This window comes from Aegilops tauschii, chromosome 7, assembly GCF_002575655.3.
Source record: "Aegilops tauschii subsp. strangulata cultivar AL8/78 chromosome 7, Aet v6.0, whole genome shotgun sequence".
In the NCBI taxonomy this organism is placed as follows: Eukaryota; Viridiplantae; Streptophyta; class Magnoliopsida; order Poales; family Poaceae; genus Aegilops; species Aegilops tauschii.
Genome location: NC_053041.3, coordinates 601,596,860 through 601,607,187, shown reverse-complemented (window position 1 = coordinate 601,607,187; position 10,328 = coordinate 601,596,860). Strand labels below are relative to the sequence as shown.

Genomic DNA, 10,328 nt, shown 5'->3' with positions numbered 1-10,328 from the left:
ATTTGACACCTTTATGCTCTCTTAAGGTTTCAAAAGGTCTAATTATGATAGTTGTGTTTATTTGAAAACGGTCAACGGTTCAACTATTTATTTGCTCCTTTATGTTGATGATATGCTAATTGCTGCAAAGAGTATGTCAGATATTGATGAACTAAAGAAGCAATTGAGTAATGAAATTGAGATGAAGGATTTGGGTGCAGCAAAGAAAATACTTGGCATGGAAATATCCAGAGATAGACCGTCTGGAAAAGTATATCTAAGTCAGAAGGGATATGTTGATAAAGTTCTTCGTCGTTTTAATATGCATAATGCCAAGCCGGTGAGTACTCCGTTAGCTGCACACTTCTAATTATCATCAACTTTATGTCCTAAGTCAAATGCAGATATTGAGTACATGTCTAGAGTTCCCTATTTGAGTGCAATTGGTTCACTTATGTATTTTATTCTCGTCCGGATTTATCATATGCATTGAGTGTTGTCAGTAGATACATGGCTTGTTCTCGTCCGGATTTATCATATGCATTGAGTGTTGTCAGTAGATACATGGCTAATCCTGGAAAAGAGCATTGGAAAGCAGTTCAGTGGATTTTTAGATACCTGCGTGGTACTTCTAAAGCTTATTTACAGTTTGGGAAAACTGGAGATGGACTTGTTGGTTTTGTTGATTCTGATTTTGCTGGTGTTTTGGATAAGAGAAGATCACTCACAGGTTATGTTTTCACCATTGGTGGTTGTGCTGTGAGTTGGAGAGCAACTTTGCAGTCTATTGTGGCTTGTTCCACTACTGATGCCGAGTATATGGCTATTTCTGAGACATGCAAAGAAGCTATCTGGTTGAAAGGTTTGTATTCTGAGATTTGTGGAGATTCATCTTGCCCTACCATATTTTCTGACAGTCAAAGTGCTATATATCTTACAAAGAATCCAATGTATCATGAGAGAACAAAGCACATTGATCTCAGATTTCATTATATTCGAGATGTTGTTGCTGAAGGCAATTTGAAGGTATGCAAGATAAGTACTCATGATAATCCTGCTGATATGATGACAAAGCCAGTTCTGACCAATTAGTTTGAGCTTTGCTCAGGCTTAGTTGGTATTTCTCACTAGTCTGATGGACTTTGACGCACAAGGTGTTTATGCTGATTTGGATGGAGTTATTCACTATCTTCGACTACTGGAGGGAATTTGGATCAAGGTGGAGATTGTTAAATTGTGATCCAATTTATACTGTGTTGGACTAGACGTAGTACAACCGGTGTGGGCCTTTGCGTTGACGTCGACGCGCGTACGAGTACAACTCATTTACTTGTCCTCCAAGGACTCTCATGTATTGCCCTCATATATACCCCATGTAGTCACATCTAAGACGGCCTGTCGTCTCGTGCTTGTAATACTCCTCCTCATAGTGACTGCGCTTTCGTGCGTCCGTGGTTTTTTTCCGCAAGAGTTTCCACGTAAAAATATGTGTCTCTTTATCTCATTTATTTCTCGTTATTATCTAACAATGCCTCACCGATGATTATTGGGTCACTTCTGGCAACTACAATTATGCCGTCAACGTGATCGATCTGGCCACTGAGAATGTGATGAGGAGGACCTCTGCAGAGTTGAACTACAAATCTATTATCAATCTCAACGTCGGATGTGCCGCCCCGTCTGGCACGTACAAGTTAATCCGCCTCAAGAGCCCAAGTGCTCAACAGGCTTGCAAGGTTCTTACATTAGAAGATGGCGCCAAGTGGAGGCAGATGCAGTCTCCTTCGGAACTAGTAGTCCCTACCATCTATAACCACAACCCCACGATCATGGTCAATGGTGTCATGCACTTCCTTTATCAGTCGCACTTGGACAAGGACTATCACCATATACTTCGGCTTGATCTTGAAAAATGAGGAATGGATGCCGTCGATCAAGGCCCCGATGAGATCTTTTGACCAACTACACGGGAAGACACAAACGAGATGTATGGTCAAGCTTAATGACACCCTATGCATCGTTCAAGAGAGCTCAATCAACACATGGCTCATATGGCTCATGAATTTTCTTTTAGAAAAGGAGGATGACCCCCGGCCTCTGCATCTGAACAATGCATGCAGCCACTTTATAAATTGTTCACACAAGATCATACAAAGTCATTCAACAGTAAGACTAAAGCCACCATCTAGGCAACATCTATCGCTACTCCTAACCAGTTGATGAAGGGGCGCTGATAGTCTAGGCCTAATACCAAACAGACCTCGCATCCAAACCTAACATCTAAGACCTGAGGTCCCAACCAGGACGCTTGCAGGGTATGGGGCACCCACCAGTCCGGCGCACTCCTCAACCAGGACGCCTACCGAGTATGAGGCCGCCGCAGCCACCTGCCACCAATCCATCTTCAGTGTTGTACTGCTGCATCAACCTTGCCCGGTCTCGCTGCCGTCGACGTCACCATGGCGCCAGACAGCTCCACCGCCCTGCGCTCGTCCATCCAGCCACATCAGTCGTCGCTATGCAGCTGCTCCGTGCCGCCAATACTCGTCGTCATCGACGCGGTAGATACAACGCCGCTCCTCCTGCCAACCTCCACACCGTCGCCGCTGTTGGAGCTACGCGGAGTCCACCACCCGTAGCACCTCTCCCCGAACAACTGAGCCCCCCAAGATGGCGCCTCCATGGAGGTTACGACGTGCAAGACGTCGCCGCCGCCCAATCCAATCTGAACTTAGGACTTTCGTCCGGGAGGTATTCGGAGGTGGATAGGAGGAACCTCGGCTTCGCCTTCATGAAGGGTAACGACGTTTGAGGGACGTCACCGATGCCGAGCCGGTCCAGCCGGCCAAAGTTTCCTCCATTCCCCATCCTTTACCACCAACCTTCGTCTGCTCCGCCGGCAGCGAGCCAAGAACCAAAACTTACATAGATGAGATTGCCATGGTGTAGAGAAGACATCCGTGGTAGATATCCAGGCGTCGAATCAGACGATCCGACGTAGCCAGCGGCGAAGACCACCAGCCCGCGCCGGCCGGCCGTGTCCAGCATCAGATCGAGATCCGATCTGAACCCGGCGGCACCCGCAACCTCCTGCCGCGTAGACATCACCACACCGCGCGATGGGATCTCGCCGCTGCTGCCGCACCGCGCACAACGTCGACAAAGGAAGCCCAGCCGCCGCGCCGCCGGATCCCACGCAAACCCAGCAGCTCCTCGCAATCCAGCCGTCCCGCGCCGGTGGAGATGCTTGAAGGGGAAGAAGTCCCGTCGCCGCCCGGCCGGCCAGGCTTTGCCTGGTGGCGCTGCGGACGGCGGCGAGGAGGGCGGGAGGCGGGAGGGCTCGAGTGGGAGTGCGACTAGGGTTTTCCCCCGGATCGCCCACGGGGGCGGCGCGAGGGGCACGGGGTTTTGTCCTACTGCTAAGGCTGTTTTGTCTCATGACTGGCCCCGCAAAAGGCACCTGGATCAAGGTGTACACCATACCAATGGCATCACCATGTGATTCGGTGATGCCTTTGAGGGTGATGCGTGACGGTCGAAAGTTGCTTTTCTATGTGTACGGTAGCGTAAATTTGTACACAACGGCAGCTTCGGCACTGCACGTCTACGATCCACTCACAGGAAAATGCACACACCACCTCAAGTTTGCGAGCAACCTTTTGGGCCGTGCTGTTCCGTGCGACTTGCACTTGGAAAATTTTGTCTCGCCTAAGATCTCCTTGATGGCCATGCCGAGTGTTTGTCTCGTCTAAGATTTTGCCACTGGCTACACCTGCTGAATCCTATTTTTGTGTTTTGCAAGTGAGTTTTGGCTTACCAAATAATGATTTTGAGGTGGCGTTGAATGGAACCTTGTATGACCTACCTTGTCCTCGACATCTACTCTGTCGGAGGTTGAAGAGGAGGTGAAGTTGCAAAGAGTGGAGAGAGGCTATTACTTTTACATAATTTTTTGTAACTTATTTGTGCATTCATAGATGACGAGCCCGCGACATACGTTAAATTTCAAAATAAAATTTGAAGAACTTGACACAATACTACTGGAAAAACACATTTTGTTTTGTGCTTCTCGATATGCTGAGTGTATTTTATTGGTGTCCCAATAAGACGTGTGGTGCCGCACTGTGCACGTCAAAGAGAAGTGTCTTGGCATAAGGCCACATACGCCATGACAGGGCTCAAAAAGACTCGGCGTATATTGAAACTCGACATATATGGGTCAAAGTTGAGTGTCGTCGTGGCCCGCACAGCGAACAGCTGCCCACATGACTGTGCACGTCGCAGTTGTCAGCCCGTGACGGTGGTCCATATAAGCCAAGTGTTACCTAACAGAGCTCACGGCGTATATAAAATCTTTTTTTATTTTAAATCGAAATGTTTCACCGGTCATGAAGTTAAGTGCGTCTCTCTCTCTCTCTCTCTCTCTCTCTCTCTCTCTCTGGAAGAAAAAAAATCAAATTCAAACTTATACTTTTCAGAAAATTTGAAATAAAAATACACATATAGCCAGACATAATGTGCATGTATGTAAATTTTCAAGATGAAATACATTGAAATAATTGCTAAAAAAATAAATATATTGCTTTTCAGTACATGTTCTGCTCATTCTTACAGTTCATGGTTTTTTTTGCAGCTCCCAATTCAAGGAATTTTTCATGACATTTTACACACATATACATTACATCCATGTATAGATGTATATTCTTTTTCAAAATTTATTTAAAATGAAAGGTTTAATTTTTTTTTCTAATATACATGCATCTCATCGACGCGGCAAGCGCAGAAAAAAAGAACTTTGCAACTTATTATCAGCTATGTAAGTTAAGCTCAATCTTGCAGAGCTCACACGCAACAACATGAACAATAATCATGCATCGGCAGCATCACATACATACATCACATATATTGCCTTGCCTTAACAAAATCGACAGTATGCTATGCTACTCAATTCTCTAGACAAACACAATGTCTATATCAATGGATGCATGGTTCATCCAGCTCCCCCTTTTTTTATCTTTCGATCAACGCGAACAAGTATTTGGCCGCCACATGGTCTTCTGCACAAACAGAAGGCCTTGTCCTGGGAGCACGACAGCCAGACCTCCCATGCAGCTGCAGCGACTTGACGATCGTCTCCACCTCGGGTATCGTCTCCACCTCGGGTATCGTCTCGGTATCGTCCCTCACTACCGGTCCACCTCCACAATCACAGCCAGCAGTTTAGACCTACAACCACAACATCCAACACTTGTGTGTTCTATCCGCAACCATAACGGACAACATGTTTTCCATGAATATATACAGCAGGTTAAACAACATTTGATCATGGACAGTGCTCTCCTGTCAAGACCTTACCTCTTCTTAATCATGGAGAAGAGATGGTTCACGTGCATGAGATTGTAGCTTCTCAGGTAGGTGCTAAATGACTCGCACCAGTCGTGGTAGAGCCCAAACCGCCTGCGCTGTGGTATATGGTTGGGACTGTGTCGGGCAAATCGATGGGAACTACATTCATGACCCACACCTTCATGTTTCCCAAAAGCTGCTGCAAACCTACAACAGGAGGCGTGTCCCAGGATTAATGTACTGTGCTGCAATATGAAGTAATTTCTGCTCCTGGGCTTGAGAAGAACTCTTGATCTACACTCTTATAACATTGATTGCCATGGAAGAAAAGTATAGATTTGGCGGCACCATTTCCATGCTTTTCGATGATAAAAAAGAACAATGACGTAGATGTGGTCTTACCCTCCGTATCTCCATCACGTTTCTGACAGCAGACCAGTTAATACCCAGGCCTTCCATATACGAAATGTGTATCACCAGCTTCCAGTGCTCGTAGTCCGCTTGAAAATCCTTAGGGGGGGAGGCTTTCCACACACTCCAGCCTCAGAGCTTTTCTGCCAGTAAGGTGGTCTTTCTTTCCACCCTGAATGGCCATTCTGCCGGCCACCGTGAACCACGGAGAGGCGGGGTCTGCGGCAATTTATGGTATGCTCATGCACCCCATGACATGAGGTCTAACAAAGGCTACCAACCAATCTCACTTAACCTCGCTTGGGGTGAAGAAGACGATCTCTACGAAGTTTTGCCACGGGCGCGACCCTGGGGCGGCGGAGTAGACGGGCTCTCCAGTGTTTCGCTAGTGGTGCGAGCTTGGGACGCCGGGGAAGATGGTTTCTCCGAAGTTTTCCTGGTGGCGCAGACCCACTGCCGCGGGCTCTCGATGCCATCGCCGGTCGTCGTTGGCACATGCCAGCTCCCAGCTTCGGATTCCTTCATCCAAGGGCGACATAACAATTTGTTTTGTTTGTTTCAGCACTTACATTCGTGAATGATTGATAGCGAAGGAGATCAGAGTTCGATCAATCACCTGAATGATAATTGAGTAAGGAGGCGGCAAGTGAAAAGTTGGACCGTGGACCAAGTACGTCAGTCTGACCTGCATAGAGTTTCCCAGGGTTCTTTGGATCGAAATTTTTCATGCAGATAACTCGGAGGATCCACAGCTGATGCTTGGACACCGAGCCAGGGCTTTAGATGTGTTGGGTTCTGTGATGTGAAACATACCTGGTGCTTTTCTTTCCATCTTGGGAAGAAACTAGTGCCGAGCAGTTGAAACAAGTGATCCCGCATCTCATCATTCATTCGTAACAAGCAATGATCGGCAACTGATAGCCGCATACAGCCAGTACCTGCAGCAGAAAAGGGGATGAACGGTTTACAAAGGTGGAAACATAAAGAACAACTCAGGGATAACAAACATAAATTCATCACTTGGGAGAGCGGTCATCTCACAAATCACAGCCTCGAGATCTCTCAGCATTATCTGTTGAGATTTACAAAATACTGTAAACAACAACTTGCTTCATTGGAGCCTACTTCTATCACTATCAGCTTAGCTTAGGTAAGTGATGCAGCCAATAATGTTTTTCCCAACTGTTATGCTAAGCAGATAACGTGGCCTCACCAATCATCATTGGAACCAGGAGGAGTGGCATATAATGCTCCAACATTTCGCCAACTTTCCATAAGCTTCTGATTGTGTGGAGCTTTTGCGGGACCGCCATTTACTCGGCTCCTATGCAAAACTATCAGTGGCAGTTTCTTTGACTTGGTTATTCTCTGTATACCATTTACAACAGAGTTCACCTACAATAGAAGCATGGGTTGAATGTTAACCGTGTTTCTCTGCCCTCATGCCAAGAACAATTGTATTATTCATAGCATTATTGCTTTGCAGGCCAACATTCCTTTTCTACCTGAGAAAAACTGAAAGCTTTACTATTGTAAAGGCCAACATTAGCAGCGTCGATGACAGTATCAAATGGTCCATGGCGATGGATCCAGTCCTGCAGAGACCATCTTATCAATAAGAGAGAGAAGCTTCAAGTGAAGAATATAAGCAGTTAATTAAATCACAAAAAAAAAAACAGAGCAAAGGGTCATATGGTGTTCATTTCTTCATGAGTTACTACATAAATCAGCTTTATACATGTGTTATTTCGTATAATATCTTGATCTATACTCCTATATCATACCAACTATCTTCCCCCAAACAGTCCGACAACTAAGAAACTATTGCATTTTGTTAATTAACTGGAGAACTCTGATGATGCACATTTCCAGTATACACATTAGCCAGTAAATTCTTGGATAGAAAAAATAGCCTACATAAATCAGCTTTGGCGCACCTGATGGACATGGATAGTTGGTCGGTGATGGTAAATTTAGTTTCCCGATTGATCTAGCCATAGTCTAGGCGCTCAACTAGCGGGTGCCTTCTGCTTTGCTTGAGTAAATTGCAGAAAACCACCAGTTTGAGGGCTAGGTTAGCAGAAATCACTACGTTACAGTTTCTTGGCAAAAAACACCAACTCTCTCGTAAACAATTTGCAAATACCACTGATCGGCGGATCGGGTACCGATAAGTGGATTTATGATAGGTGGGGCCCGGTTTTTGCCGACGTGGCGCTGTCAGCTGGTCGGACAGCCGTTAGACGGCGCCGTTCGTTCTGTTTCCTCTTATCCCCCGTCTTCTTCCCCCGTTTCCCCCTTATTCTCCCCTGTTCCCGGTCGTGCGGCGCACCGTCCCCGCCCCCCGTCGCAGACATGAGTCCGGCGAAGTCGAGCGATGCTGGCGCCGGCGCCCAGCCATCCACTGGCGAGATGTGCGGGAGCTCGAACCCTACGAAGGCGATGGCAGAAGAAGAGGAGGAGGACCCGCAGTACTCGGTGGAATTCAGGGCGGCCAGATCATTCGCCGCGGCGGTGAAGGCAAATCCAGTTGGAAGCCAGCACATTGCTTCAGCTTTCGGCGGCGTCTAGTGAGATCCCGGTCCCATTCCCCTCCCCAATCACATTCCCCTTCTGTTGCTAGGGTTAGGGTTAATGTAGTTCTAGGGTTTGTGTGTGTTGTAGTTCTAGGGTTTGTGTGTGTTATAGTTCTGTAATTAGAATGATATAGTTCTATAATTAGATGCTTACAACTAGGGTTTCTGTAAATAGAAGGATATGAATTGTTGCACTCAAATGATGTTCTGCTCTGGTCTGTACTAGCTTGCTTCAGTTTTCCTTAAGTACTTATAGTGCACTATTGTATTATTATTTGTAGTCTTGAAGATGAGGTTTGGGAATTGAGGATGCATTTTCATGACAGAGATAATATTGAAAGGAGTATGATGATGTCAGACATCACATATTACAATTTGGTAGCACTTATGGAGACAGAAGGGTATGGTTTTAGAGATTATATGTATTATGTGAGGGACCCTGGGCTAGGGATTGAAAGAATGGAAGAAATAGATGATGATGATAAGTTAGAGGAAATTTTAGACCACATAGCAGAGCAGAATAACAAGATATTGAATGTGACAATAGTTAGGGCCAGTGCAGAGAAAGTTCCCAATATAAATACCCGTGTTAATGTCATTGAGATGCAGACCCCAATAGAACAAATTGGAGAGCCCAAACTGTATCAGATTGATGATGAAGGAGTGTTGTTCAATGCTGAAAATGTGCATGTAGAAGCTGAGAGTTGTGATGCAGGAGGAGAACAAGAGCCAATGCCCTTGCAGTTTGACACACAGCAGAGCAGAATAAATGTGAGCCTGGAACCTGCTTTAGGTGATGCAGTAGTGGAAGAATACCATGTGACTGACAATTCAGAGGAGCAACTGTTAATAGAGCAAGAAATGGAGGACAAAAGGAGAAATGAAATTGAAATGTTTAGGAAGAAGAAGAAGGAAAGAGCGAAGAAGACTTGTTTGAACAGGAAAGCAGCAGTGATGGGCAATGAAGAGGATAGTGATGATGATGATTTGGTAGAATATGGTGATATCTTAGCTAGGCTTGAGGAGATGAAAAGACAGAGGAATGACCCAGAACTTCATTTTGAAGGGGACACAGATGTTGAGGAAATGTGTGACTCAGAGGTGGATGATGAGTTGTATGTGCCACAAGGTGAAGAAGAGGATGTAGAGGAGGAAGAGGAGGAGGAAATGGAGGAAGAGGAACAAGCACCAAACAAGAGAAGGGCCAAGAGACAAAGAAAAGGCCCAACAAGCAATTCACATGGGAGTATAGAAGACATGTTTGAGGAGGAATGGATTCCATCATCTGATGAGGACATGAAACCACAAGACCTTGGTGTGGAAGATGATGATGGTGCTGAGGCATTGGCATATGTGTTGCCCAATGGTAGAAAAAGCAGCGCAAAGAAGATGAAGAAGAGGTTATGGTTTGATGAGCAAAGAGCTCATCCAAAGGAGCAATTTGTGAAGCATCTTTGCTTCTTAAATGTGTACCAGTTTAGAACTGCACTTCAAACCCTGCACATTGCTCAAAACAGAAACTTGGTCTACCATAGAAACTGTAGTGATAGGGTGATAGCACAGTGCATAGATGAGCAATGTCCCTTCTATATAGCAGCTTCTCAGATTGCAAATGAGAAGCCATTTACAATTAGGAAGTTGTATTTAGTGCACACATGCCCTTCTATGTCAGAGAACACTAAAGTCACTACTAAGTGGGTTTCAAAATTCTGTGAGGAGGCTATCAGAAATGGCCCATGCACAACAATCACAAGTATTATTAATACTGCAAAGAGCAAGTATGGTGTGGACATATCAACACACATGGCATACAGGGCAAAGAGGGCAGCAAAGGCTGTTGTGTTAGGAGACCAGAAAGCCCAGTACACCAGGATTAGGGATTATTTATAGGCTGTGTTGGATACAAATCCAGGTTCAAGATGCATTGTGACAACAAGATATCTGAAGGAGCATCCAAGCACTAACCCTAGGTTTCATGCATTGTTCATATGCTTGAATGGATGCAAAGAAGGGTTT

At 45.6% G+C, this 10,328-nt stretch overlaps 1 pseudogene; it reads right to left on the bottom strand.

Moving 5' to 3' along the window:
- Nucleotides 1–6,057: 6,057 nt before the first annotated feature.
- LOC109754937 (proteinaceous RNase P 1, chloroplastic/mitochondrial-like) overlaps nucleotides 6,058–10,328 on the bottom strand; it is a 66,558-nt pseudogene continuing 62,287 nt past the window's right edge.